This window comes from Nycticebus coucang, chromosome 4, assembly GCF_027406575.1.
Source record: "Nycticebus coucang isolate mNycCou1 chromosome 4, mNycCou1.pri, whole genome shotgun sequence".
In the NCBI taxonomy this organism is placed as follows: Eukaryota; Metazoa; Chordata; class Mammalia; order Primates; family Lorisidae; genus Nycticebus; species Nycticebus coucang.
The window spans coordinates 147629632-147655816 of NC_069783.1; the positions used below are offsets into that span (position 1 = coordinate 147629632).

General features: G+C 46.1%; 1 long non-coding RNA gene across 1 annotated transcript; it reads left to right on the forward strand.

Annotated features, from left to right (window-relative positions):
- Nucleotides 1–19223: 19223 nt before the first annotated feature.
- LOC128584858 (uncharacterized) lies at nucleotides 19224–25972 on the forward strand. Its single transcript, XR_008379749.1, has 3 exons — nucleotides 19224–19346; nucleotides 24975–25016; nucleotides 25925–25972. It is a non-coding gene; the product is annotated as an uncharacterized LOC128584858 (long non-coding RNA).
- Nucleotides 25973–26185: the final 213 nt, after the last annotated feature.

Below are 26185 nucleotides of genomic sequence, written 5' to 3' on the forward strand. Positions count from 1 at the left end.
GCTGTCATTCTGCTGTGTCCTGGTTTTCTGCCTCCTCCTTGCCCAGCATGCTGGCCCTGGCCAGCCCCAACCACTGGTGGCAAGTGTGCCCATGGCTTAGGGATTTGAATGCAGCTGTGGAGGGAGCTGCACGCTGTTGCTTCTGCTTGAAAGAGGGGGCCAAAAAGTAAATGGCATGGCCTGGGTACATGACTAGGGTGTGGAGATGACCACAATCTGCAAGACCTGGAAGAGAGAGCGCAGACAGAAGGTGAAGGTGTCCTAGCTGACATTGTCAGGCCCTGGGTGGCCATGCGGGAAGTGGATTCCGTGATCAGCAGGGTGTAGAAAAACACCTGAACCAGCCATTTCCCACCCACCCATGCTCACAGGGAGGGTGGGTGGGATCTAGGGGCACTGTGAAGGCAGGTGAAGGTTGGGCCTCCTCCTCCCCCCAGTAGAGAGGGGGTGGCTAGCAATCCATGCTGCTCCAGCTCACAGACACAAAGCTTGCACAGCCCTAGTATCAGGGAGCTTTCTACCTTTTATGGAAAGGGGAAGCTTCGTCTCATTTCCTGCCTCTGACCATGGGGTATAGGAGGAGGGATGGTCTCCATCCAAGAGCCTGCTCTGTTCCTCTGAGCTCCAGCTCAGGGACTGCACCCACCCTCTGAGAACCACAGGGCCTGGGGGCTGCCTTCCCAAGGCAGATGTGGAAACCAAGGCCAGCCCCACTCAGAGTCTGGGCAGTGCTGTGCAGTTTCCGCTTCTGCTTAACCAGTGCCCCATCCGTTCTACACTGAAGCCTAAGCTTCTGCACTCAGACTGAGGTCACCACCCCGTTTCTCAAGCATATGTCCCCAAACCACCTTCCACAGCTGTGGCTGCCATGAAAGGGTCTGGCATTCAGCCAGCATCATACCTGGCAAGGCAGGAGTGTGAGAAGGGAGGAGGGCTGCAGGGGTACAGGCCAGAGGGTTGAAAGGCAGTCACAGCTCTGTTGCCTCCAGGCTGGTGCCTGTCCCCGAAGAGGCCGATTTCACTGGAGCTGTGGCTTGGCCTGAGAGCCTCAGCCACACCTTACCAGCACCCTTTTCTCTCTTGCCAGTTGTGTTCATGACAGTGAAGGTCCCTCCCTGGCTGGAGGTGATGGAAAGTCCTAAAGGAAGAGGCTCCAAGGGCCATCAGGGCTGGTCTTCTGTGACTCGAGCTTCTGGGAGTGCAGACAAGTTCCAAGAGATTTCGAGGCCCTAGAGCTGCTGCCAGCGCCTTCCTTCCCTCCCCATCCTCCCGCTAGTCTCTTTCCTGGGCTCTCTGTTCCTCACTATCAGTGCAGAGCCATGCTACTGGCGACCTCCATCCCGCGCCCTCCATCGCACGCCATCCTTCCGGCGTCCTCAGTCCCGAGGCATCATTCCGCGTCCTTCCTTCAGTGCCATACTTTCCACATATTCCATCTCGCGCTTTTGGTCCTCTTGCCGTCCTTCCCGCGTCCTCCCTCACGCTCCATCGTAAGGGCGACCTACATCCCGTGCCATCCTTCCTGAGTCCTCAGTCCCGCGCCTTCTTTCCGCGTGATCCTTCCCGCATCCTCCCTCCCCCGCCAACCTTCCCACATCTCCATCCAGCACAATCTTTCCGGCGTCCTCCCACCAGGGACATCCTTCCCATGTCCTCCGTCCTGCACCATCCTTCCCGCGTCCTCCCTCTCGAGCCATCCTTTCTGCATCCCCAATCTTGCGTCCTCAGTCCTGAGCCATTCTTCCCGCGTCCTCCCTTCAGTGCCATACATGCCGCATATTCCATCTCGCGCTGTTGGTCCTGCTCCATCCTTCCCGCGCCAACCTAACCGTTTCCTATATCCCATGCCATCCTCCCTGAGTCCTCAGTCCCGCACCTTCCTTCCCGCAACGTCCTTCCCCCATCCTCCATCTCGCATCCTCCCTCCAGCGCCATCTTTCCGGCGTCCTCCCTCCAGGGACATCCTTCCCATGTCCTCCTTTCTGCATCCTCCATCTCGCTCTCTCAGTCCTGTGCCATTCTTCCTGCGTCCTCAGTCCCGAGCCATTCTTGCGGCGTCCTCCCTCTCGAGCCATCCTTTCTGCATCCTCCATCTCGCGTCCTCAGTCCCGAGCCATCCTTCCCGCGTCCTCCCTCTCGAGCCATCCTTTCTGCCTCCTCCACCTCGCTCTCTCAGTCCTGTGCCATTCTTCCCGCGTCCTCAGTCCGGAGCCATCCTTCCCGCGTCCTCCCTCTGAGCCATCCTTTCTGCATCCTCCATCTCGCTCTCTCAGTCCCGAGCCATCCTTCCCGCGTCCTCAGTCCCGAGCCATCCTTCCCGCGTCCTCCCTCTCGAGCCATCCTTTCTGCATCCTCCATCTCGCTCTCTCAGTCCTGTGCCATTCTTCCTGCGTCCTCAGTCCCGAGCCATCCTTCCCGCGTCCTCCCTCTCGAGCCATCCTTTCTGCATCCTCCATCTCGCGTCCTCAGTCCCGAGCCATCCTTCCCGCGTCCTCCCTCTCGAGCCGTCCTTTCTGAATCCTCCATCTCGCGTCCTCAGTCCCGAGCCATCCTTCCCGCGTCCTCCCTCTCGAGCCATCCTTTCTGCATCCTCCATCTCGCGTCCTCAGTCCCGAGCCATCCTTCCCGCGTCCTCCCTCTCGAGCCGTCCTTTCTGCATCCTCCATCTCGCGTCCTCAGTCCCGAGCCATCCTTCCCGCGTCCTCCCTCTCGAGCCGTCCTTTCTGCATCCTCCATCTCGCGTCCTCAGTCCCGAGCCATCCTTCCCGCGTCCTCCCTCTGGAGCCATCCTTTCTGCATCCTCCATCTCGCTCTCTCAGTCCCGAGCCATCCTTCCCGCGTCCTCCCTCTCGAGCCATCCTTTCTGCATCCTCCATCTCTCTCTCTCAGTCCCGAGCCATCCTTCCCGCGTCCTCCCTCTCGAGCCATCCTTTCTGCATCCTGCATCTCGCGTCCTCAGTCCCGAGCCATCCTTCCCGCGTCCTCCCTCTCGAGCCATCCTTTCTGCATCCTGCATCTCGCGTCCTCAGTCCCGAGCCATTCTTCCCGCGTCCTCCCTCTGGAGCCATCCTTTCTGCATCCTCCATCTCGCGTCCTCAGTCCCGAGCCATCCTTCCCGCGTCCTCCCTCTGGAGCCATCCTTTCTGCATCCTCCATCTCGCTCTCTCAGTCCCGAGCCATCCTTCCCGCGTCCTCCATCTCGAGCCATCATTTCTGCATCCTGCATCTCGCGTCCTCAGTCCCGAGCCATCCTTCCCGCGTCCTCCCTCTGGAGCCATCCTTTCTGCATCCTCCATCTCGCTCTCTCAGTCCCGAGCCATCCTTCCCGCGTCCTCCATCTCGAGCCATCCTTTCTGCATCCTGCATCTCGCGTCCTCAGTCCCGAGCCATTCTTCCCGCGTCCTCCCTCTGGAGCCATCCTTTCTGCATCCTCCATCTCGCGTCCTCAGTCCCGAGCCATCCTTCCCGCGTCCTCCCTCTCGAGCCATCCTTTCTGCATCCTGCATCTCGCGTCCTCAGTCCCGAGCCATCCTTCCCGTGTCCTCCCTCTCGAGCCATCCTTTCTGCATCCTCCATCTCGCGTCCTCAGTCCCGAGCCATCCTTCCCGCGTCCTCCCTCTCGAGCCATCCTTTCTGCATCCTGCATCTCGCGTCCTCAGTCCCGAGGCTTCCTTCCCGCGTCCTCCCTCTCAAGCCATCATTTCTGCATCCTCCATCTCGCTCTCTCAGTCCTGTGCCATTCTTCCCGCGTCCTCAGTCCCGAGCCATCCTTCCCGCGTCCTCCCTCTCGAGCCATCCTTTCTGCATCCTCCATCTCGCGTCCTCAGTCCCGAGCCATTCTTTCCGCGTCCTCCCTCTGGAGCCATCCTTTCTGCATCCTCCATCTCACTCTCTCAGTCCTGTGCCATTCTTCCCGCGTCCTCAGTCCCGAGCCATCCTTTCTGCATCCTCCATCTCGCGTCCTCAGTCCCGAGCCATCCTTCCCGCGTCCTCCCTCTCGAGCCATCCTTTCTGCATCCTCCATCTCGCTCTCTCAGTCCCGAGCCATCCTTCCCGCGTCTTCCCTCTCGAGCCATCCTTTCTGCATCCTCCATCTCCCATCCTCAGTCCCGAGCCATCCTTCCCGCGTCCTCCCTCTCGAGCCATCCTTCCCGCGTCCTCCCTCTCGAGCCATCCTTCCCGCGTCCTCCCTCTGGAGCCATCCTTTCTGCATCCTCCATCTCGCTCTCTCAGTCCTGTGCCATTCTTCCCGCGTCCTCAGTCCCGAGCCATTCTTCCCGCGTCCTCCCTCTCGAGCCATCCTTTCTGCATCCTCCATCTCGCTCTCTCAGTCCCGAGCCATCCTTCCCGCGTCCTCCCTCTCGAGCCATCCTTTCTGCATCCTCCATCTCGCTCTCTCAGTCCCGAGCCATCCTTCCCGCGTCCTCCCTCTCGAGCCATCCTTTCTGCATCCTCCATCTCGCGTCCTCAGTCCCGAGCCATCCTTCCCGCGTCCTCCCTCTCGAGCCGTCCTTTCTGCATCCTGCATCTCGCGTCCTCAGTCCCGAGCCATCCTTCCCGCGTCCTCCCTCTCGAGCCATCCTTTCTGCATCCTGCATCTCGCGTCCTCAGTCCCGAGCCATTCTTCCCGCGTCCTCCCTCTGGAGCCATCCTTTCTGCATCCTCCATCTCGCGTCCTCAGTCCCGAGCCATCCTTCCCGCGTCCTCCCTCTGGAGCCATCCTTTCTGCATCCTCCATCTCGCTCTCTCAGTCCCGAGCCATCCTTCCCGCGTCCTCCATCTCGAGCCATCATTTCTGCATCCTGCATCTCGCGTCCTCAGTCCCGAGCCATCCTTCCCGCGTCCTCCCTCTGGAGCCATCCTTTCTGCATCCTCCATCTCGCTCTCTCAGTCCCGAGCCATCCTTCCCGCGTCCTCCATCTCGAGCCATCATTTCTGCATCCTGCATCTCGCGTCCTCAGTCCCGAGCCATTCTTCCCGCGTCCTCCCTCTGGAGCCATCCTTCCCGCGTCCTCCCTCTCGAGCCATCCTTTCTGCATCCTCCATCTCGCGTCCTCAGTCCCGAGCCATCCTTCCCGCGTCCTCCCTCTCGAGCCATCCTTTCTGCATCCTGCATCTCGCGTCCTCAGTCCCGAGCCATCCTTCCCGTGTCCTCCCTCTCGAGCCATCTTTTCTGCATCCTCCATCTCGCGTCCTCAGTCCCGAGCCATCCTTCCCGCGTCCTCCCTCTCGAGCCATCCTTTCTGCATCCTGCATCTCGCGTCCTCAGTCCCGAGGCTTCCTTCCCGCGTCCTCCCTCTCGAGCCATCATTTCTGCATCCTCCATCTCGCTCTCTCAGTCCTGTGCCATTCTTCCCGCGTCCTCAGTCCCGAGCCATCCTTCCCGCGTCCTCCCTCTCGAGCCATCCTTTCTGCATCCTCCATCTCGCGTCCTCAGTCCCGAGCCATTCTTCCCGCATCCTCCCTCTGGAGCCATCCTTTCTGCATCCTCTATCTCGCTCTCTCAGTCCTGTGCCATTCTTCCCGCGTCCTCAGTCCCGAGCCATCCTTCCCGCGTCCTCCCTCTCGAGCCATCCTTTCTGCATCCTCCATCTCGCGTCCTCAGTCCCGAGCCATTCTTTCCGCGTCCTCCCTCTGGAGCCATCCTTTCTGCATCCTCCATCTCACTCTCTCAGTCCTGTGCCATTCTTCCCGCGTCCTCAGTCCCGAGCCATCCTTTCTGCATCCTCCATCTCGCGTCCTCAGTCCCGAGCCATCCTTCCCGCGTCCTCCCTCTCGAGCCATCCTTTCTGCATCCTCCATCTCGCTCTCTCAGTCCTGAGCCATCCTTCCCGCGTCTTCCCTCTCGAGCCATCCTTTCTGCATCCTCCATCTCCCATCCTCAGTCCCGAGCCATCCTTCCCACGTCCTCCCTCTCGAGCCATCCTTCCCGCGTCCTCCCTCTCGAGCCATCCTTCCCGCGTCCTCCCTCTGGAGCCATCCTTTCTGCATCCTCCATCTCGCTCTCTCAGTCCTGTGCCATTCTTCCCGCGTCCTCAGTCCCGAGCCATTCTTCCCGTCCCGAGCCATTCTTCCCGCGTCCTCCCTCTCGAGCCATCCTTTCTGCATCCTCCATCTCGCTCTCTCAGTCCCGAGCCATCCTTCCCGCGTCCTCCCTCTCGAGCCATCCTTTCTGCATCCTCCATCTCGCTCTCTCAGTCCCGAGCCATCCTTCCCGCGTCCTCCCTCTCGAGCCATCCTTTCTGCATCCTCCATCTCGCTCTCTCAGTCCCGAGCCATCCTTCCCGCGTCCTCCCTCTCGAGCCATCCTTTCTGCATCCTCCATCTCGCGTCCTCAGTCCCGAGCCATCCTTCCCGCGTCCTCCCTCTCGAGCCATCCTTTCTGCATCCTCCATCTCGCGTCCTCAGTCCCGAGCCATCCTTCCCGCGTCCTCCCTCTCGAGCCATCCTTTCTGCATCCTCCATCTCGCGTCCTCAGTCCCGAGCCATCCTTCCCGCGTCCTCCCTCTCGAGCCATCCTTTCTGCATCCTCCATCTCGCTCTCTCAGTCCCGAGCCATCCTTTCTGCATCCTCCATCTCGCGTCCTCAGTCCCGAGCCATCCTTCCCGCGTCCTCCCTCTCGAGCCATCCTTTCTGCATCCTCCATCTCGCGTCCTCAGTCCCGAGCCATCCTTCCCGCGTCCTCCCTTCAGTGCCATACATTCCGCATATTCCATCTCGCGCTGTTGGTCCTGCTCCATCCTTCCAGCTTCCTTTGTCCTTCCGGCGTCCTCCCTTCCGCGCCATCCTAACGGTTTCCTATATCCCGTGCCATCCTCCCTGAGTCCTCAGTCTCGCGCCTTCCTTCCCGCGTGGTTCCCCCATTCTCCATCTTGCATCCTTCCTCCCATGACAACCGTCCCACGTCCTCCCTCCAGGAACATCCTTCCCTCGTCCTCCATCCTGTGCCATCCTTCCCGTGTCCTCCCTCTCGCCCCATTTTTTCTGCATCCTCCATCTCGCGCTGTCAGTCCTGTGCCATCCTTCTGGCGTCCTCTGTCCCGCGCCCTCCTGGGGTCTCGAGCTCCTGCACCTGCGGGCCTGCAGCGCCGGCGGAGGTTGACCGGTCGGCTCCCAGCCCGCGCAGCACGTCGGTTGGAGACTTTCCCGCACTCTCGCTCCCGCCACTACTGGCCGCAACACGGTTTCCGAGACCCTCCCGCTACTTCTTGACTCACTGTGATCCTGTGGAGAGTTTGGAGACTTCCAGAGAGTTTTATTTCTTCAGGAAAGGACCCTGAAGGCTCCATGAACAGCAAGATCCGCAGCCTGGTTCCTCCCTTAGGGGGAAGTCCAGGCCGGGGTGGGAGTCCAGAAAGTCCTCCCCTTGTCCATCCCTGTCCTCAGCCCTCAGTCCCCGTGGGTACCTATGAGCTACTGCCCCGTGGAGGAGCCATTTTGGAGATGCCAAGGCCTGTGATCCCCGAGGTGTCCCTTGTGCCACGGACCCTGGGTGGGGCTGGCACTGAGATGCCCCGGGAGGGGGCGATCCCGGAGGTGACTTGTGTGCCACAGACCCTGAGCAGGGCCTGCACGGAGTTGACCCCATTGGGGACAATTCTTGAGGTGACCTGTGAACCACTGCCCCCTGGTGGGGCCACCTTGGAAATCCCACAGCTGGAGATCCCAGAGGTGACCTGTGCACAACAGACCCTGGGTGGGGCTGGCATGGAAATGACCACAGTAGGGGCCATCCCTGAGGTGATCTGTGTGCCACAGACCCTGATTCGGTCTGACACAGAGTTGCCTCTGGTAGAAGCCATACCTGAGGTGAGCTGTGCACCACTCCCCAGTCGTGTGGCCACCTTGGAGATGCCACAGTTAGAGATCCCAGAAGTGACCTGTGCACACCAGATGCTGGGTGGGGCCAGAACAGAGATGACCATAGTGGGAGCCATTCTTAAGGTGACTTGCCTGCCGCAGACCCTGAGCAGGACCGACACTGAATTGCCTCTGGTGGAAGCCATCCCTGAGGTAACCTGTGCACCACTCATACCTGTTGGGGCCACCTTGGAGATGCCACAGCTGGAGGTCCCGGAGGTGAGCTGTGCAGCAGTCCCCCCTGGTGTGGTCACCTTGAAAACGCCACAGTTGGGGTTCCCAGAGGTAATCTGTGCACAACAGTCCCTGGGTGGGGCCAGTACAGAGTTGACCTCAGTGGGGGCCATCTCTGAGATAACCTGTGCACCACTCCCACCTGTTGGGGCAACCTTGGAGATGCCACAGCAGGAGGTCCTGGAGGTGCGCTGTGCACCACTCCTCCCTAGTGTGGCCACCTTGGAAACACCACAGTTGGGGATCCCAGAGGTAATCAGTGCACAACAGACCCTGGGTGAGGCCAGTACAGAGTTGACCCCAGTGGGGGCCATCCCTGAGGTGACCTGTGTGCTACAGACCCTGAGCGGGACTGACACAGATTTGCCTCTGGTGGGGGCCATTCCTAAGTTGAGGTGTGCACCACTTCCCACTGGTGTGGATACCTTGGAGATGCCACAGCTAAAGATCCCAGCGCTGACCCATGGACAACTGAACCTGGGTGGGGCCAGGACTGAGATGCCACCGCCAGAGAAGAACTACAAGATGACATGTGGGCAACCACCCCTCAGTGAGGCCAGCTCAGAGATGTCAAGAGCAGCAGCACGTGCCATGGGGCAACAGCAAACTTTGATGAAGGTGGGTGGTGGGCTTTGGGAAATAGGATGGACCAGTGGTGGCTGCACGGTATGATTTAAGGGGTATATCCCACACCCACTGCAGGAGCCCAGAAATGACTCCAGGTCCGGGAGGTGTGGGTGAGAGTTGGAAGGATGGGTGCAGGATCATGACCCTGGTCACCATGGGGACATGGAGGTTTAGCCTGCCTTCGACCAAACTGGGCCACCCAGGGGGTGGTAGGCCTTGGTGTACTGTAGAGAGGGCAGAGGTGGTGATCCCTGGTGGTGTTGCTCCTCTGTCCAATTAGGACTCTGGAGGCTAGAGAGGGATGCAGGTGTTTTTGGGGGTGTTAGGGTGGCATGTGTTCCCTGTCATAGTTGGGAGGGGCAACCTGAGCAATGACTTATAAGATTTCCCTAGATAAACACAGCCACCAAGTGGCAGGAGGAATTCATCTTGTACATTCCCTTCAGAATAATTCGGCCACCAGGTAGCAGGAGGGCTCCCATGGTGTCCAGGTCTCTGTAGAAGGATTCCAAGCAAGTGTACCTGCGATAAGAGCCATTCACTTCACTCAGGAACTGGCACTGTTGTTTCTGTCCATGTCTCCGAATTCCCTGTCCCCCTGCATAAGTCACTCTAATATTTGGCCCTGTGTTTCCTTATGGCAGTGGAACACTTCCAGACTCTCTGGAAACAAGTGGCTGATAGAAGGATAACCTGGCTCTTCCTTAAACTTTCTCAAGGTGCTGCAGAGACATAGGGAGTTGCACAGGCTCTCTGCTTGTCCTGATTTAAGTGCCCTTCCTAAATCTTCCCTCCAGGATCTTGGGTTAGCCAGAGGGCCATTGAAGAGGGGTGAGAGCCCTTCCCCAGGGTTGGAAGTGTCTGAGCTTCCCAAGACTTGACTGTGGGTGAGAGTCAGCACTGGCCCCTCATCCTTTGATGTATTGAGTCTACATTTTCTCTTCAGTGTTTTTTCCCTTCGGAGATTGAGGGAGGGAGGGTGTGTGTGTGTGTGTGTGCCCACAAGTAAAATCAAGTATTTCCAAACTGCCTCCTTTTCTAGTAAACTCAATCCAGTCTTCCAGCATTGAGACTCTCCTACACTTCATATTGCAATGCAAATCCTTGTCTCCCAGAGTTCCTTTCTTCTTGCCAGTTGTGTAGTCACATCAGCCTAAGGAGTTAGATTCCTGAGGGTTGTGTTCCTAAGAGTTGTGGGTAATGCAACCACTGACATTTGGCTTTCACACTATAAGGTATAAACTAGGTTATTGAATCACTGAACTTGAGAGGGATTCGACTATTCTGGGAAAGTGATGGAACATATGGGCTTTATCTGTACAGAGACAGCAAATATACAACATGGCAAAAAATTTAAAAAATATTGCAAGTAAGTTAGGCTAAACATAATTCAAGGTTAATAACTCTTGAATGAGAAATTTGATAATTTTCCTTTTAACCTATTTGCTTTCAACCTTTTATTAATGTTGTGTCTAATTCCTACAGTTGTCTGAAAGGAATTTGTGTATATAGTTTTTACATGGGAGCCAAAAGATTAATGAGGGGAACAGCAAAACTGAGGACAGAGCAGGGGTGAAAAAAATAATTTGGGAGAGATCTCTGGGGGCTTGGAGATGTGGTCAGCTAAGAAGTACACCAAAGAAAGCGTTATTCGCAGCCCCTTATAAATGCATGATTTGTAATTAAATGGCATAGCTAGGTTTTATTTTACTAGCTAAGAATTAGTTCTTTTAAATCCTGCGTTGGCATAATGACCCTGCGGTAGCTAGTAGGGTTTCTGTAGTTCCTATTGGAGCAACAGGCAGCTGTCATGCAGGGCTGGTCTAGTCTCCTAGAAAGTGGGTCACAGCTCTGGCCAGGCCAGGGGGAGAGGGTGGAGCAGGGAGAATGGGTTTGGTAATACAGCCTAAAGTCCACTCATGGCTCTTTGTGACTCTGTTGTTACTTTTACTCGTGAATCTCTAGGGACTGATTTTAGAGCTGTTAAGTACATCAGGTTAAATTTAGAGCATAATTATCTTGATAACTTGAGTTAAATAATACCGCATTTATCCCAAATTTTTGATCACTGAAAACAGAGTAGCCTGATTATATTTAAATTAGAAAGAAAACTGTACCTTTTAATTACAGCAAAAAAAAGAAAATGATATGGAAGGAAGTATCTACAAATGTGTAAACATTTAAATTTAAAATAAGATTTCAAGGTTCGTTCTATTTTCATGAGAACACTATTCTCTGGGCCTTTTCTTTAACTATTTGTCCACCCTGTACTGGTCTTTCCTTGAAGGGTAGTTGGGACCTGTCCTGCCTTTGAAGTAGAGTAGTACCTCCTGGGATGACACTTTAATCAGGGAATCCATGTTCAGCCTTCAGCATAGGGCTGGGCACAACATACCAATAATAATGGTGTTTTTCCCAAATACTGTGATCAACATTTAACCACTTTATTCACTGAAGATACAATGCAATCTTACTTCCTATACAAGCTTTCATACTTGCTATCCTTTTAAAAAAAAAAAAAACCTTTTCTATTTTAGAGGTTATAGTTTTATTGGCATAATGAAATTGTAGAGTCCTTGGCATATAAAGATGGGCAATACAAACTTGTTGAATTGGATTGAAAGTCAATGTTTACTTTCTTATAAACCACATGGTCTTCTTTTACTTTTTCCAAAACAGAAAACAAACACATTGCTAGACAGAGTCCTGGAAGAACAGCCTCCTACTGGCAGGTAAGTGCAAGGCTTTGTACTGCACATGTGGTGTGTGCTTAGAACATTATATTCCATGGTGAGTTTCAGGTCACATTTCTTGTAGGTGCGGATTTTGTTGTTGTTGTTTTTTTCCATTAGCACCAGCATTGTTTGTTTAATAATGAAAAATTTGACTCCTGTCCTGAGGTTACTTTATAAGGCCTATATTTTGTAGGAATCATAAGAGCTGGTGTGTATGCTCAGTTGGGTTCAAAGTGATTCAAAAGTGTACCTCACATCACATAGTACTCAAACATAAAGGTTGTACATTTTATCAAAGTTTAAAGCCTATTTGTAGAAACAATTGAAAATAAGAATACTAAAAACATACGCATTGTGTTATTCACCAAAATTTCCTTTTTTTTTTTTGAGACAGAGTCTCACTCTGTCAGCCTGGGCACATGGCATCCCCCAAGCTCGCAGCAACCCACACCCCTGGGTTCAAGTGATCCTTCTGCATCAGACTCCCAAGTAGGGGGGATTACAGGCACACACCACAACATCTAGCTCAGTTTTCAATTTGTATTAGAGACTGGGATTTTTTTTTTCTTTTCCTTTCTTTTAGACACAGATTCTCACCCTGTGTCCCTCAGTAGAGTGTCATGGAATCACAGCTCACAGCAACCTCCAGCTCCTGGGCTTAGGCAATTCTTTTGTCTCAGCCTCCCCAGGAGCTGGCACTATAGTTACCCACCATAACACCTGGCTATTTTTTTGTTGCAGTTTGGCCAGGTCCAGGTTCGAACTTGCCACCCTCAGTATATGGGGCCAGCACTCTACTCACTGAGCTTCAGGCACCGCCCTAGAGAATGGGTTTTGTTCTCATAAACTTAGCCTGTATTGCATCATTTAACTTACTGATCTGTGGGAAAGACCATCTGCTAGTGTCAACACCTGTTGTGTCACCATCTGTGTGCTCCAATAGGACTCTGCTGATCGACGGCCCAGTTGAACTGAAAAGAGGCCTGAAGAAGCAGAAGCGTCATATATTCTTGTACAATGATGTGTTTGTTGTGGCCAAAACCAAGTAAGTGGACTGAATATTCTCTATTGGTAATCATTATCCAATTGCATTTTCACTGGCAAAGATACTCTTTCACTCAATGGACTCAGTGCCTATGGTCACAATGTCTATTCTCTGTTGCTATGCCCAGCATCTAAATTGAGTTTTATAATTCTTTCCTTTTTTGGTAAAGAAATGTGTCAATTATTTATGCAACAAGCATTCATTTAGTTCCTGTGCCATGCCTGAGTTATGTAGGAGATATAACGGAGAAGGTGATGGGTTCAGTCCTTGCTCTTTGGTAACTTCCATTTTAATATGGGAACTGATGTGTGTGTTGGGGGGATAGGATGACAGATTGTGATTACTATATGAAGAAATAGGGTACTGGGTGAAGTAAAAGATGAGGTGTATATTTGGTAGGTGTAGTCAAGGAGAAAATCATTGAAGGAAGAAATGTAAATAGCCATTTAGATAGATATAGGGAGGAGGAACATTTTAGGTAGAGGCAACAAGCGCAAAGGTGGTGGGGAGAGCTTGGCCCTCAGAGGAGTAAAAAGAAGCCCTGTGTAACTGGAGCCTAATGAGCAGACGAGGGTGGTAATACTTTGAAGCAAAAAGAAAAAAAAAATGGAAGCAAAGTTAGCTTATCAGGACCTTTGTAGGCATGTTAATTACCTGTTGCTGTACAACAAGTTACCCCAAAACATAACAGCACAACACTGCAAACATCTCCTACATCTTCTCTGATTTGGAAATCTGGGAGTGTTTCACTGGATTCTTATAGTTCATGGGCCCTCCTGAGGCCACTCAAGCTTGTTGGCACAGATATGATTATCTCAAGGCTCAGCTACAACTGGAGAATCCACTTTCAAGACTGTTGGAAGTGGATGCTGGCATCCTCAGTGCCTCACTGGCTGTTGGTCATATGTCTGCTGTCCATGTGGATCTGTCCACAGGGCTGCTCATAATGGCAGTGGCTTCCTTCAAAGTGGAAGATCCAAGAGAATAGGCAATTGAAATAGCACCCAAAATAGAAACCACAGTCTCTTATAACCTAATTGTTGAAGTAGTGTACCATCATTTCTGATGTATGCAATGGGCCACACAGGCCACCCCTGGTGAGGCATTGGAGGGAGCTACAATAGAGTGAGAATAACAGGAAATAAGGATTATTGGGGATCATCTTGGGGATCTGGGTCCACAAAGCCTTTTATAAAGATTTTTTTTCTGAAGGACTTTTGCTGGGGGAATGGCATAGCATTATTCCTTTTTTGCAAAAAAAATATAATTCTGGCTCATGTTAGTTAGAAACTGGGTTTGAAGTTAGACCAGTATAGAAGCAATAGACTTGATAGGCAGTTGCTGTTTGAGTCATGACAGAGATAGTGAGGATTTTATCTGAGAAATGACAGCTAAGAGGTTGATACAGACATACCTGGAATATCCTTTAGAGGTGTCCTAAAGGAGTCACTTCCTGTTCAACACTAAAAATCACTTCAGTTAAAACTCAACCTAGAACATGGTGGCTGTTATTGGCTCTAATTCTCATTCTCCGTAATTATGAAACATTAGGAAAGAGAAAAGTAGTTTTGAAAGTCCAATCCTGTGAGAGATATTTTCAGTCACTCAACAATAGTAGTTACTGTTATCTACTACTCACACTCACACAAGTATGTTATTCTGCATCGTAAATAAGACATGGACAAGGCTAAATAATTTTACAAACACTATATTTCATGTGACTGGCATTAATAACAAGAGAAACCAAGCATTTATTGGGATATTATAGGCATACTCTCTTAGATACTTATAACAATTGTAACAATTTTATCATTTTTGTACATGGGTATTCATTAATATTTGTCTCATTTTACAATAGAACTTGATACTTAGAGAGTTAAGCAATTTCCTCAAGGTCAAAGACTAGTTAACCCTCATTTGGACCTAGATCAATCTTACTTCAAAGTCCATTCTTTTAGCCAGCATGTGGTCTGTTGCCTTTATAATTATTTAACTCTTTTTTTTTTTAGTTACCTTCTATTTCATAGAAGGTTTCTCAATCATACAGGTTTTTCTCATCATTAAAGTAGTCCTTCCTTTGTTCTGAGTAAATAGTTCCATCTAAATAGCCATTTAGTAAGAAAAGGTATGAATTGCTTAGTGTCCTTTTCAAAATGAAAGGTAACATAAAGAAAAGGGTTTCAGAGTATTTTTAAAATAAGTGATGCCTACATATGCAGTTTTCGAAGCAGATATGGTATTATGAGTAATACCCAGAATGAAAAGGAGTTTCATTTTTGTTTTTGTTGTTTTCCGAAGGCATTGCCTTTGAAAATGTCCACATGAAATTCTAAGTACAGAGGCTTTTAATGGAAGACCAAATCATTAATTTTCTTTTTAAAATAGACGTTTATTTAAAATATTGGATGAGTTCTTCATGGTAGGCATTACTATAAGAGGCTCACAAAGGTCTCATTTATGCAAAACCCTGAGATAAGTTTTTTGTGTTTTTTTTTTAGTTTTAAGATGTTGAACCCTGATGTTTAGGGAAGTTTATCATAAGTAATGGCAGAGCTGGAGCTTGTACATGGATCTTAATTCCAAGGGCTGGCTCTATCAGTCTTCCTTACTGCATTCATTGTATTCATTAGGTGCAAAGCTTAGCCTGGAGCTTGATAAGCAGACAGCAACAAATGTCCTGAGCTCTGCCATTAAAGACTACTTCCAACACTCATCGAACTCTTAGGGAAGAAGATTTGTGCCTTTTTGTGATTTTGGTATCTTTTTCTTAGCAGTTATAACACTATTTAGCATAGAGAAATGTTTCATTTTTTTTACCTTAAATTATTTATTATTCCGTACATTGCTTACATGAACATGACATTCATAGTTTGCTAGAAACATTTTCAATAGATTTAACACTTGAAAACAGCTGTTTTTAGATATATTGACAAAACTTGCACCCATTATCTACTTCTATTGCTTTTAGGTATCTCTCGTTTAAGATTCCATTGTTTTCAGGTTGCATTATTTTTCCACACATAACCTAAATCTGTGTTCAGGCTAATGTTTTTAGGAAGTGACACAATTTCTCTCTATCCATTGAAATGCTGTTATTGAGGACAGTCAATTCATGAAAGTTGAAGTACTTTCTATAACCATTGGGGATATTTGAAGTTTTGGATGATCTGGGAGACCACTCTGCCTGAGGGAGGAGCAGATTCTCACTGGGGTAGGCCTCTGAGCTCCTCCTCTGCTGGGTTCTAATTTGACCCCAGCAGCCTGTCCAGACCTGGTGTGGCGGTCATGGCTCAGCAGCCGCTGGATGGTGGATAGAGACCAGCGCTCACAGGAGGTGTGGCCTCTTTCACCCCAGCTGCCGCTAGGGGGCCTTCCCACACCTCCTGGGTCTGGTCAGACCTGGAATGGCGGAGCCTGCAAGACTGGGCACTCCCCGCTGCCAGTCCCCAGCACAGCGTTCCCTGTCTGTTGTAGAGGAGCGTCCAGAGGCCACCAGCATGTGGAAGGCCAGTGCCCATCTCCTCTCTGCCTTTTCTGCTCCTGCCTTCTCACTGGCACGAAGTCCGAGGCTAAGGACTCTGAGCAACTTGCACCTGCACGTCTGGGCCACTCTGCCAGGGGAGCTGGGAAAGCCGCACCTATAGGCTCCTACTCAGTCACCTCTAGGGCGCTGGAAGAGCAGCAGGTGCTTTTGGTGAAGGCAGTGGTTCTCAATCTTCCTAATACCGCAGCCCTTTAATACAGTTCCCGTGGGTGGCGACCCACAGGTTCTCAACCTGTTCTCACCTGGTTCTCAACAGGTTCTCCCCTGGTAAAGGGGAGCCAATGTAGGGTCCCTCCAGTGCATGGGCTCTAGGATCGCGCAGGTGTCCCTCAGACCAGACTCTGGAAGAGGCCTAGGGCCAGGAGCTGAACTGCCACCTCTTCAGTGCCCAAGGAGAGGCAGTCACTTCCTCCCACAGCTGTGCTTTAGTACTATGACCCTGTGCCATGGAACTTTCTGTCACAAGCACATATTTTGAACTTTTGCTGTTATTTATGGTAGCATACGTGGCCATTATTCATTTGACATGTGATTAGTGCAGCTGAGGAAACCATTTTAAAATTTCACTTAATTTCTGTGTTCAATTAATCACACGTGGCTAGTGGCTACTGTATTAAGATAGACAGACATAAAAAGAAAAAGAAGTCATGTAGAGTGTTGGAGTTTGAAACTAATTTGCTGATGCATATTTTTGTGCCACGTTGTTTTCTTTGGAGATGAAGATAATAAATGAACATTCACTACTGAATATCATATTGGGAATAAATTTAGTGAATCTCACCAAAATATTTGTGTGCTCTGTCTGACCATGGTACACAAATCTCTGTGTTCCCTTCGGGGTCAGGTCTTCTGAACACACAATTTTGTCTCTAGCAAAAAATAATTTCTATTGCTCCATTTTTATCTGGGATTTAGGGATAATATTCAACATCTCAAAGGGATTTTGTTGGTAAGGAAATATAGTGGAAACTTTGAACAAGGTCAGCACTTTTTGGAGTGGAATATGAATTTGAAAATAAATAAAAGATTGGGTGATCCATGTTATTTTCCTTCTTCTTTATTTATTTATTGATTTTTGCTGAAATTGAAGACATAATCAGGCAAGTATTAAGGCTGGATGGTTTTAATAGCTCCATCAGAAAGCCTTGACGCTCAGGAGAGCTTAACAACAACAAAAAGTTGGTCAAGGAGAACAGCTGAACGAAACTTCCTTTCATGCAGGTGGTTTAGAGAATTGGAAATATTCAAGGCTTTTTATGCTCCTTAAGAGCCTAAGTAAGTTCAGGAGCTACCTCTGCTCAAGATCAGGTTCTTGGTCTGCCTTGTAAGCTGTTTGCCTTTAGGCAAGTCAATCTGTTCATGACTCCATTTCCTTTTCTGTAAAATGTTTGAGTATGAAATAACTTGGGTAAAGTACTTACAACAATGACTGTCACCTGCTAAATTCTCAAGAATATTAGCCACTATTATTGTTATTATTTTTTTGAGACAGAAAAAAATTCTACGGTCACACTGGTCACCGTAGAATGCTTTGGCATCACAGCTCACAGCACCCGCAAACTCTTGGGCTTACGTGATTCTCTTGCCTCTTTTTCCCAAGTAGCTGTCACCCACCACAATGCCCAGCTATTTTTCGTTGGCCATTGTCATTTAGTTGGCCTAGGCCCAGTTTGAAGTCACCAGCCTTGGGTGTATGTGGCGGTGCAATAATCACTGTGCAACAGATGCCAAGCCTAGCCATTATTTTTAGTATATGAGGATGGAAGTCATTGATCATACTTTTAGACAATTCCATGTTTTTGGCACCTGTGGTTGAATATTATTGATCTAGGGAATAGAAAATGCTATCACTTTTTCCCCAGGACAGTATATGTGGATGTTTCCACAAGATAGCTATAAGTAGACCACATCGACACAAAACACATGGAAGAGTCTTTTCATTCTAAAAGACTTGTAATTACAGTTTTATATGACCTAAATAACAGGCATCAGGAAATAAATTCAGTCTGTAATTCAGTCTTTTTTTATTTTATAAAAATCTACTGATTCATAGCAGTAGGGTGAAGAATACTCCAATTCAACAGGAAGAAGCTATCATACCACAACCTGAGTGCAGGTGAATTCAGTGCACTCTAGGGGAAGCAGTTCAAACTAGATTCTCCATATGCAGGATTCTATACTTCCTATAGTATCTTTGTGATCTTTGTAAGTTCTGTTTAAGAGTTTTAGCCATAAATATCTCATGAATCAGAGTTTCAGGGATACTTGCATATATGAGGTCTCTTAGATTTTACTTTAGTTTTGCCACAAAGGTTCTGAATGCTTAAAGGGACCCAAGTCTTCCTGTGTATTCACTTCATCCTACTCAATGTCTTCTGTTCAATTTTCCAGTCTGTCTGAGCAGAAAATATGTCTATTAAATGAAGGGATATGATGGTTTCTACCATGTGGGTCTAAGGAGGATTAGGTGGGAATTTTCTGAAAGCAATTTCACTTCTGTATTAAAAATAGATCACCTTCTACAACTTGAGAGATTAATATTGATTCTGTCAAACCTGCTTTTCTTCTATTCCTTTTTAGCCTATATTTTTCAATTTAAGCAAGAGTATAAGGGGGGAAAGTTTCACCAAAATCTTAAGGTTGAAAATGTAAAATATTCTATGCTGCTACAGACTAGAAAATCTTATAACCTCTCAGGTGAAAACACATTATAAATTCTTCCAATCTCAGGTTTTTTCTGTGGCTCTCTTTTGACATGAAAATTTGATAAACATTTTAATAAAACCTGCAGAGTTTTGTGATCGTCCTTGAAGTCTTTTTGGATATAAGTCATATATAATAAATGAGTAAATATTTGTAAAAGTAGTAAATTTAAAGTTAAGACATTTGCTCCAAACGCAATGCTCAATGAATAGAAAAACGAAGTGGCTATTTTATGTTCATTTCTCTGTATGTACATGCATGAGGAGTAAATTTTTCACCAAATGTCTTAAAGGCTTTTTTGGAACAAGGGAGATAACCACATTACAGTTGACTGTCATAGGCCCTGAAGATCATAGAAGCCTATGAGACAATTATCACAAGTACGAAATCTCCCATAAAATTTAAGAAACAAAATAGTCAGAGGTCCTTTTGTTTTCATCTTTCTAGGTGCATCAAGAAATTCAAGACAAAAAACACAATTAAATTATCAGATATGTGGACAACCAGCTGTTTGGCTGAAGAGGGAGAAGGCAACACTGAGGCTGTGAAGTCCTTCATCTTGGGCTGGCCCACTCAGAACTTTGTGGCCACTTTCAAGTAAGAACCACAGCTTGTCCTATATTTACCTTGCTGAGCTATTGTGGTCATTTCTGTGATGAGAGGGCAAACTTCAGGCCAATTTTATTCCCCAAATTGGTAGAAAGATAACATTTTATTCTGATTGTTTATGAAATCTATAACTGATTTTTACACCTAATTAAACCAATACACTTGTGTGACATGTTTCCCCTAAGAGATTTTGGCTTAAACTGTATGAAAAGTAACACCACTATTGGGAACTCTTGTAGTCATTTATCTTGGTTTGGCCAATCTCTTTTAAAGGGGCTCTTGTGTGTCAGTGTCCTGCCATGGGGGCAGGGTCCACTAAGACCTGTGGAAGTGGCAGCAACCGACTGAAGAAATATAATGTTAGAAACAATGGCAAAGAAAGAGACATGAGACAGAGAACAGAATTAAAGGTGGGAAGTCAAGGGTCCATTGACTGTTTGGGGGATTCCAGCAATGGCCCAGAGTGTTTGATCCATTCTGCTTCATAAATATTCATTTGCCCAGAGGGTAAGATGAGGGAGAGAACAAAGATGCCAGCACATTCTTTGAGTGAGCATATCAGCCCCTATTGTATTTGTTTTTTAAGGGTTTGAGTAGACTTGAGAAATCTGAAATCTGAGCCTTATAATGAGACAGCATCCTGCTTGAGATCGCACACACAGATTTCTAAGGAGGTGTTAAACTCCATTACTTCCCTGTTTAGTAAAACACCACTGGTGTTAATCTCCTCTGAGGAATTAGGGAGAGGCAGGAATTTTCCTCCCATCACCACCACAGAGGATCTTCCTCCAGGATAAGGGATTTAAGCTCTTCCACCCATATCTCAGGGTTTGAGCTACTCCCTTGGTTTCTGCCCAAGGAAATTCAAATATCCCAAATGGGTATCTGCTTTGCCTGTTTACTATTCAGGTAATGACCCAGCTAATGTATCTTTATAGGTCTTTGCCATAGTCTCTTCTGTGGCCATTTTTCCTCAGAGTGCTCACAGACCCAGCCGAGGTGTTTAAAAGCTCTATCCCTATCAGGCTAGAATTTCAGAAAAGGCAGGAAGCTTGCTAGCATTGGCTAGCTTAAATGTAAACTAGCTGACTTTTCTTTGTTCCAACTCACTCAGCTCATTGTTTAATATTCCTCTGTTTCTGGGGGTGCTCTCCCTTGCCAAGAATGAAGTCTTCGTTCTCCACCCTTCCTGCATACTAAAACAACAAAGGGGACTTGAACTTCTAGGGATATTAAAGGGGAGTAGATTGGTCAAACCCTTCAACTCCCTCTTCAACATCCCCTTTCCTAATGGCTAGGTGTTTGTTTTACATACTGAGCCTTTGAAATTCATAAGTCTTTCGAAGCCACTGAAATGGCATGCATGAAGCTAATTTTATAAAATATTCTGATTTAGTTTGCATAACTGATTTATCCTCCAAATTTCACTAAAGAAGTAGTTTTTCATCCTACAAACAAAATTGATATCATGACATACAGGGTTGTGAATTCTGTATCAAGTGTTGATTTAGTTTCTATGGAAATGTGGGAGTTGAGAGCAAAGTATAGATTTTAAGGAGTAAACCTCAGTTTTCCAGGATTCATTATTTCCTGGATTGTAGGATTAAAGAATTTGTTTCCTCTTCTCCTGACTGTTTTAGTTGGTACTTTTCAGTTTGGGGGGAGGCAAAAATCACAGCTGCGAATTTGAACACCTTCAGGATTTGTTTTTCCCTTAAAGATGTAGGGTCCTATGCACGAACCTGATGCTTTTCATTCTGCTTTTCTGCCCAGCACCACCAAACTGTTAAGGCTTCATCCAAAAGCCAAAGGACTAAAGTTTTTCAAGCTGTTAACCTTCTCTAGTAAAGACAGGGATATCATGGCATTCTACTCTGCACTAGTGCCATCCACAAGAGTTTTTGTTTTTTCCTTTTTTTTTTTTATTAAGTCATTGGTGCATAAATCATGAACACGTTTATGGCATTTTTGGATTCAATGTGTTGAGTATAGGTACAAATTGGAATGCTTACTCCCACTAATCAACATAGCCTTCACTTCATTTACCCAATTAAAACATTTAGACATTTGTGTTCTTCACCTGATAGAACCAACTTGTACTTGCAATGTGCTCCATAGGTGTGGTTCCCCTACTAATCCTCCCTCTATCAACACAACCCTTTCCCTTCCCCTCTCCCTCTCCTTTCCTCCTTCATCCTAGGCTAGAGTTGTGGTTCATTTTTCATATGCAAGTGTGAGTCCTTATAAATTGGTTTCACAGTAGTACTGAGTACATTGGATTTTTTTTTCTGTTCCTGAGATACTTAACTAAGAAAAAATATTTTCTAGCTTCATCCTTGTAAACATAAAAGAGGTTAAGTCTAGATTTTAAGAACTTATTTGGAAAGAAAATATGTTTTTATCTTTCCTTGCATGTCTTATTTTTCATGGCAGGCATCCATAGATATCCTCATTTTCTATTGCTTGACCTCCTTGGAGTTCCATGTACAGAGAATCTATTTGTTGTGATTGTTGTGACCACACAACCTTTTTAATCAAATAATTTTCATGAAGCTTTATAAGAAAGGAGGGGTTGGGGAATGTGGAAACAAGTTTTATATACACATTATTGCTCAAACAATGTCTCTTGAACCAAGTGGTCAAGGTTAATATCTCCAGTGATGGCATGTGGATATCATGTACTTCTTGATATATCATGTTAAAAGCAATTTACCTCCATGGTCCCCTCCCCCAATAGAAAAACATAATTCTATTGTAATAATGAGAAAATCATCCAAGTAACACAAATTGAGAGTCATTCTATAACATCACTGACTAGTATACCTCAAAACTATAAAAGTAAAGAGGCAAAAACAGGGAAAGACTGAGAAACTGTCATAGATCAATTTCTTTTTTCTTTTTGGCCCTGGTCACATAATTTATTTGTTATATTCATAAAAATAACATAAAATCATGATTAAAAATTCAAGTAATGCAGAAAAATGACAAGTACAAAGTTTTAAAGTACCCAAGCTTTTCATTCCTACTACAGAAAAGTGGGGGCTATTTAGAAGTATAAATACATATCACCATTTAAATGCCTTTTTTTATTAATATTAAATCATAGCTGTGTACATTAATGCGATCATGGGGCACCATACACTGATTGTATAAACAGTTTGACACATTTTCATCACACTGGTTAACATAGCCTTCCTGGCATTTTCTTAGTTATTGTATTAAGACAATTATATTCTACATTTACTAAGTTTCACATGTACCCTTGTAAGATGCACTGCAGGTGTAATCCCACCAATCACCCACCCTCTGCCCATCCTCCACCCCTTCTTCCCCTCTCTCTCAATTTCTAAGGTAACATGATAATTAAATGTACTATGGATACTTGATTAGCTCCTAGGCCAGAAAAAGGACATTAATGGAAACCCAGTGATGTCTGAATAAAGTCAAGAACTTACTTTATTTGAAGAATAGTGTCCCAAGATTGTTTTCTTAGCTTTAAAAAATAGTCATGTTATTGTAAAAGGATAACATTAGAGGAAAGTTAAAGTGGGTGAGAAGGATGCAGGGGCTCTCCAACTTATTTTTATAACTTTGCTTAAAATCTGCCATTATTTTAAAATTAAGATTATTTTCTTAGAAAAAGGTGTGGAGTTTTGGCTGATAATTGCTCTTGAAAAGAATTTCCTTGGGCTCCTTTTTCCCCTAAAGACAGCTTATTGGAGTGACATGGTCCCCAGCTTGCCCTCAGCAAGACAGAACTTTATGTCCTCCATCTTTGAGATAATCTTCCAATATGTCTTTACTTTCTTACCTTTAAGACAAACTTCTTTCCCTTCTGAATATTAGTATTATATTTTTCATAGTCTTAAGTGCTTTTACCAACAGAGAGCTAAAGTGTCTTTATAAACTCAAAGATAACCGTTCCTTTTAGAGCACTTTTGTTTTTTATCCTGTAAAATTGTATGATATTAAGAACTATGAAAGAAAATAACTCCTTGAATGTAGGATAGAGCAAGAGGAAGGGAAAACCTAAGAAGTTTACACAAATAAGAAGATTACAGAGTTTGCCCGACATAGTTGGTAATTTATTTTTTGAAGCAATGTATGCTATGTTGTCAAACCAGTGAACACCATAGAGCAATGAGAAGTAATGATCTAAAGATGCAGGCAGTAATCCAGATACATTTCACAAATGTAATGTGGAATCAAAGCAGCTAGGCCAAAGTAGCATATACTGTATGATTATATTTACTGAAATTACCAAGACAAGCAAACTATTCTGTGCTATGGAAAGTAGGAATGGTGACAACCACAGGCTGAATAGGAACATCAGTGGACCTTCCATGGTGATTGTCTGTTTCATATTCTGGATGGTGGTCATGGAGGTGTGTTACACTTCAGCTTTGTGCAGAATTCTCTATACATGTTATTTGTCAAATAAAAGTTACAAAATTACTAAGTCTCTTAAAATGAAAGATTTTTTAACTTCTTTGAATAAAGTGAGTGGGTATAAAGAATATGTCTCATATATTCTCAACACTGAATAAACCCCAGCTTTGACATGAACTCTGAAAATGTGGGTGTTTTAAAAAAGAAAATGTAATAATTGATGAAAGATGGAGTTTGCATCATTAACTATTGGTTGACAAGATGCTATGTGCTTTCTGGTGGCCAGTTCTGAGATATTGCTTATGCAGAATGTTGCAAAGCAACAAAAATCAGAAAAAAATACAAATACTTCTGAAGTGGATTATGTTGGATCAAGAAAATAACTAAGGTTTCCAATTTCTCTGAAGAAATTAGCGAGAAGGTTTCAGAGAAGACCAAATTGGTCTAAAGTTCATTTTATTTATAAGTTTAAGAATTAGGGTGGTGCCTGTGGCTCAAGGAGTAGGGCGCCGGTCCCATATGCAGAGGTGGAGGGTTCGAACCCAGCCCTGGCCAAAAATCAAAAAAAAAAAAAAAGAATTAAATACAGCTGGAGAAAACTATTAATAAATAGCCATTTAATTGGAAATGAATTGAGCTTAAACAGGGTGTATTACTTGAAGGTAAGTTTTCTATGAACTCATTTGCTAAATTATAATTCTTCAGTATGTATTTAAATGTTGACATCTCTGAAAACATTTTGATTGCTGAGCCAAGATATTTTCGTCCATATGCCAAATTTCGCCTTCCCCTCTTTTATCTCGGTATTAGGCATACTTTCCATCCTATGATGCTTTAAGCTACAAACACACTACAATTGAGATAACTAATCCAGCTTTACAGATGTGGGAAAAGCAAGTGTTGGATTATACATCAAGTATTCTTGGCACTGTAAGAGCTACCACCCTTGCTCATATAAAACCACTTGTAGAAACTCAGTGAAACAGAGGGTCTGTGTAGAATCCATAAAAAATAATTTACTATAACTAGAGTTGATTTTGAAATTTCTCCAAAAGGACATTTTCCCTTTGGGCATGTCCAGAACACAGTTATGCTGAGGTTGCATCTTCCATGTGCAGCTATGTCAGTAACAGCAGGCTGTTTCTATTTTCATCAGGATTGACAATCTTCAATATGCTAGCCTGAGTAGTTTGTGTGATTTTCTTCCTGTATTTTCTCTGATTGCAGTTCTTCACAGGAAAAAGACAAATGGCTTTCTCTTCTTCAGTGGTATGTTTTTCAGCATATATAGTTTTAATCTTTACGATGCAAGAAATGAATTCAACCTTTCCTGCAGAGATGTGCCCCAGATTGTTCTCTTCTCTTAAGTAGAAATTGTTCATTTGTCCTGAAAATAAGGTACCGTATGGAGTATTTGGGAGCTACTAGTCGCTATATATGTTCTTTCCTTACATGTTTGGCTTACTTTCTAGGAAGGAGACTATTACTGTTCAGAACATTGAGGTCTAGTTATTTTATGTCAACCAGAAAGTAGTCAAGAATATCCTCCCACCCTTCCTGTCACCTCCTGTCTTCTAATTGGGACTAACAGTTTCCTCAGTGTGTGTATTAAGTTCCCATATCTGGAGGGTTTTTGCTGAGTACCTCAAAAGCCAATTCTTTAGCCCACCATTGTGTGTACAGATTTCAATGGTAGATTTAGGCTCATCTGTCAGAACCATAGTTCTTCCCTCCTTCCTCTCCCCTTCTCCTCCCCAAGCAAGAGGTATTCAAGATTTGCACTCTGTCGGAGAGCAACATGAGAGGCAAAATGTCATTGCTTTGCTTTGCCCTTGCAAAGTATTACATATGCTTCTGTTGTTATCAGTATGGTGTGGACCTGTCCAGAGAAGGCAGGGAAGCTATAAGGATAAAATGTTACCCAGAGCTGCCTTAACCTGCTTATGCTTCTTAAACCTCACTAGACATGGAGGCCCCTATTATTTTATGCACCTTAGTCCAACATCCCAATTTCTGTTTATTTTCTTCCAACCTAGAAAGCGATCTGATTTTGCTGAGTCTTCTCATATGTCTATAACCATGGCACATGAGGATATTGAATATATTAGCAAAGCAGATTGATTTTGAAAATAATCTCTCAGCAAATTCCATCTAACTCAGTGTTTGCATTTGATTAGGAACATCGATCTGGAAAAAGTCAAAGATGACCCAAAGAACATTCCCTTAAAAATCTACACTCAAGATGTTGCCAATTGTGTCCATGTAAGTGATTATCAGGCAGTACATTTAATTCCAGGTTTCTGCATAAATCACATTACTGGGGATACTGCACGTAAGAGAGACAGGCAGGCAGACAGGTGGACTATGCGTGTGTAGCACAAGGAAAAATGCAATTTCCTAGGTGTATCTATGTCTTTGTATCTATGCAAAGCAAACTC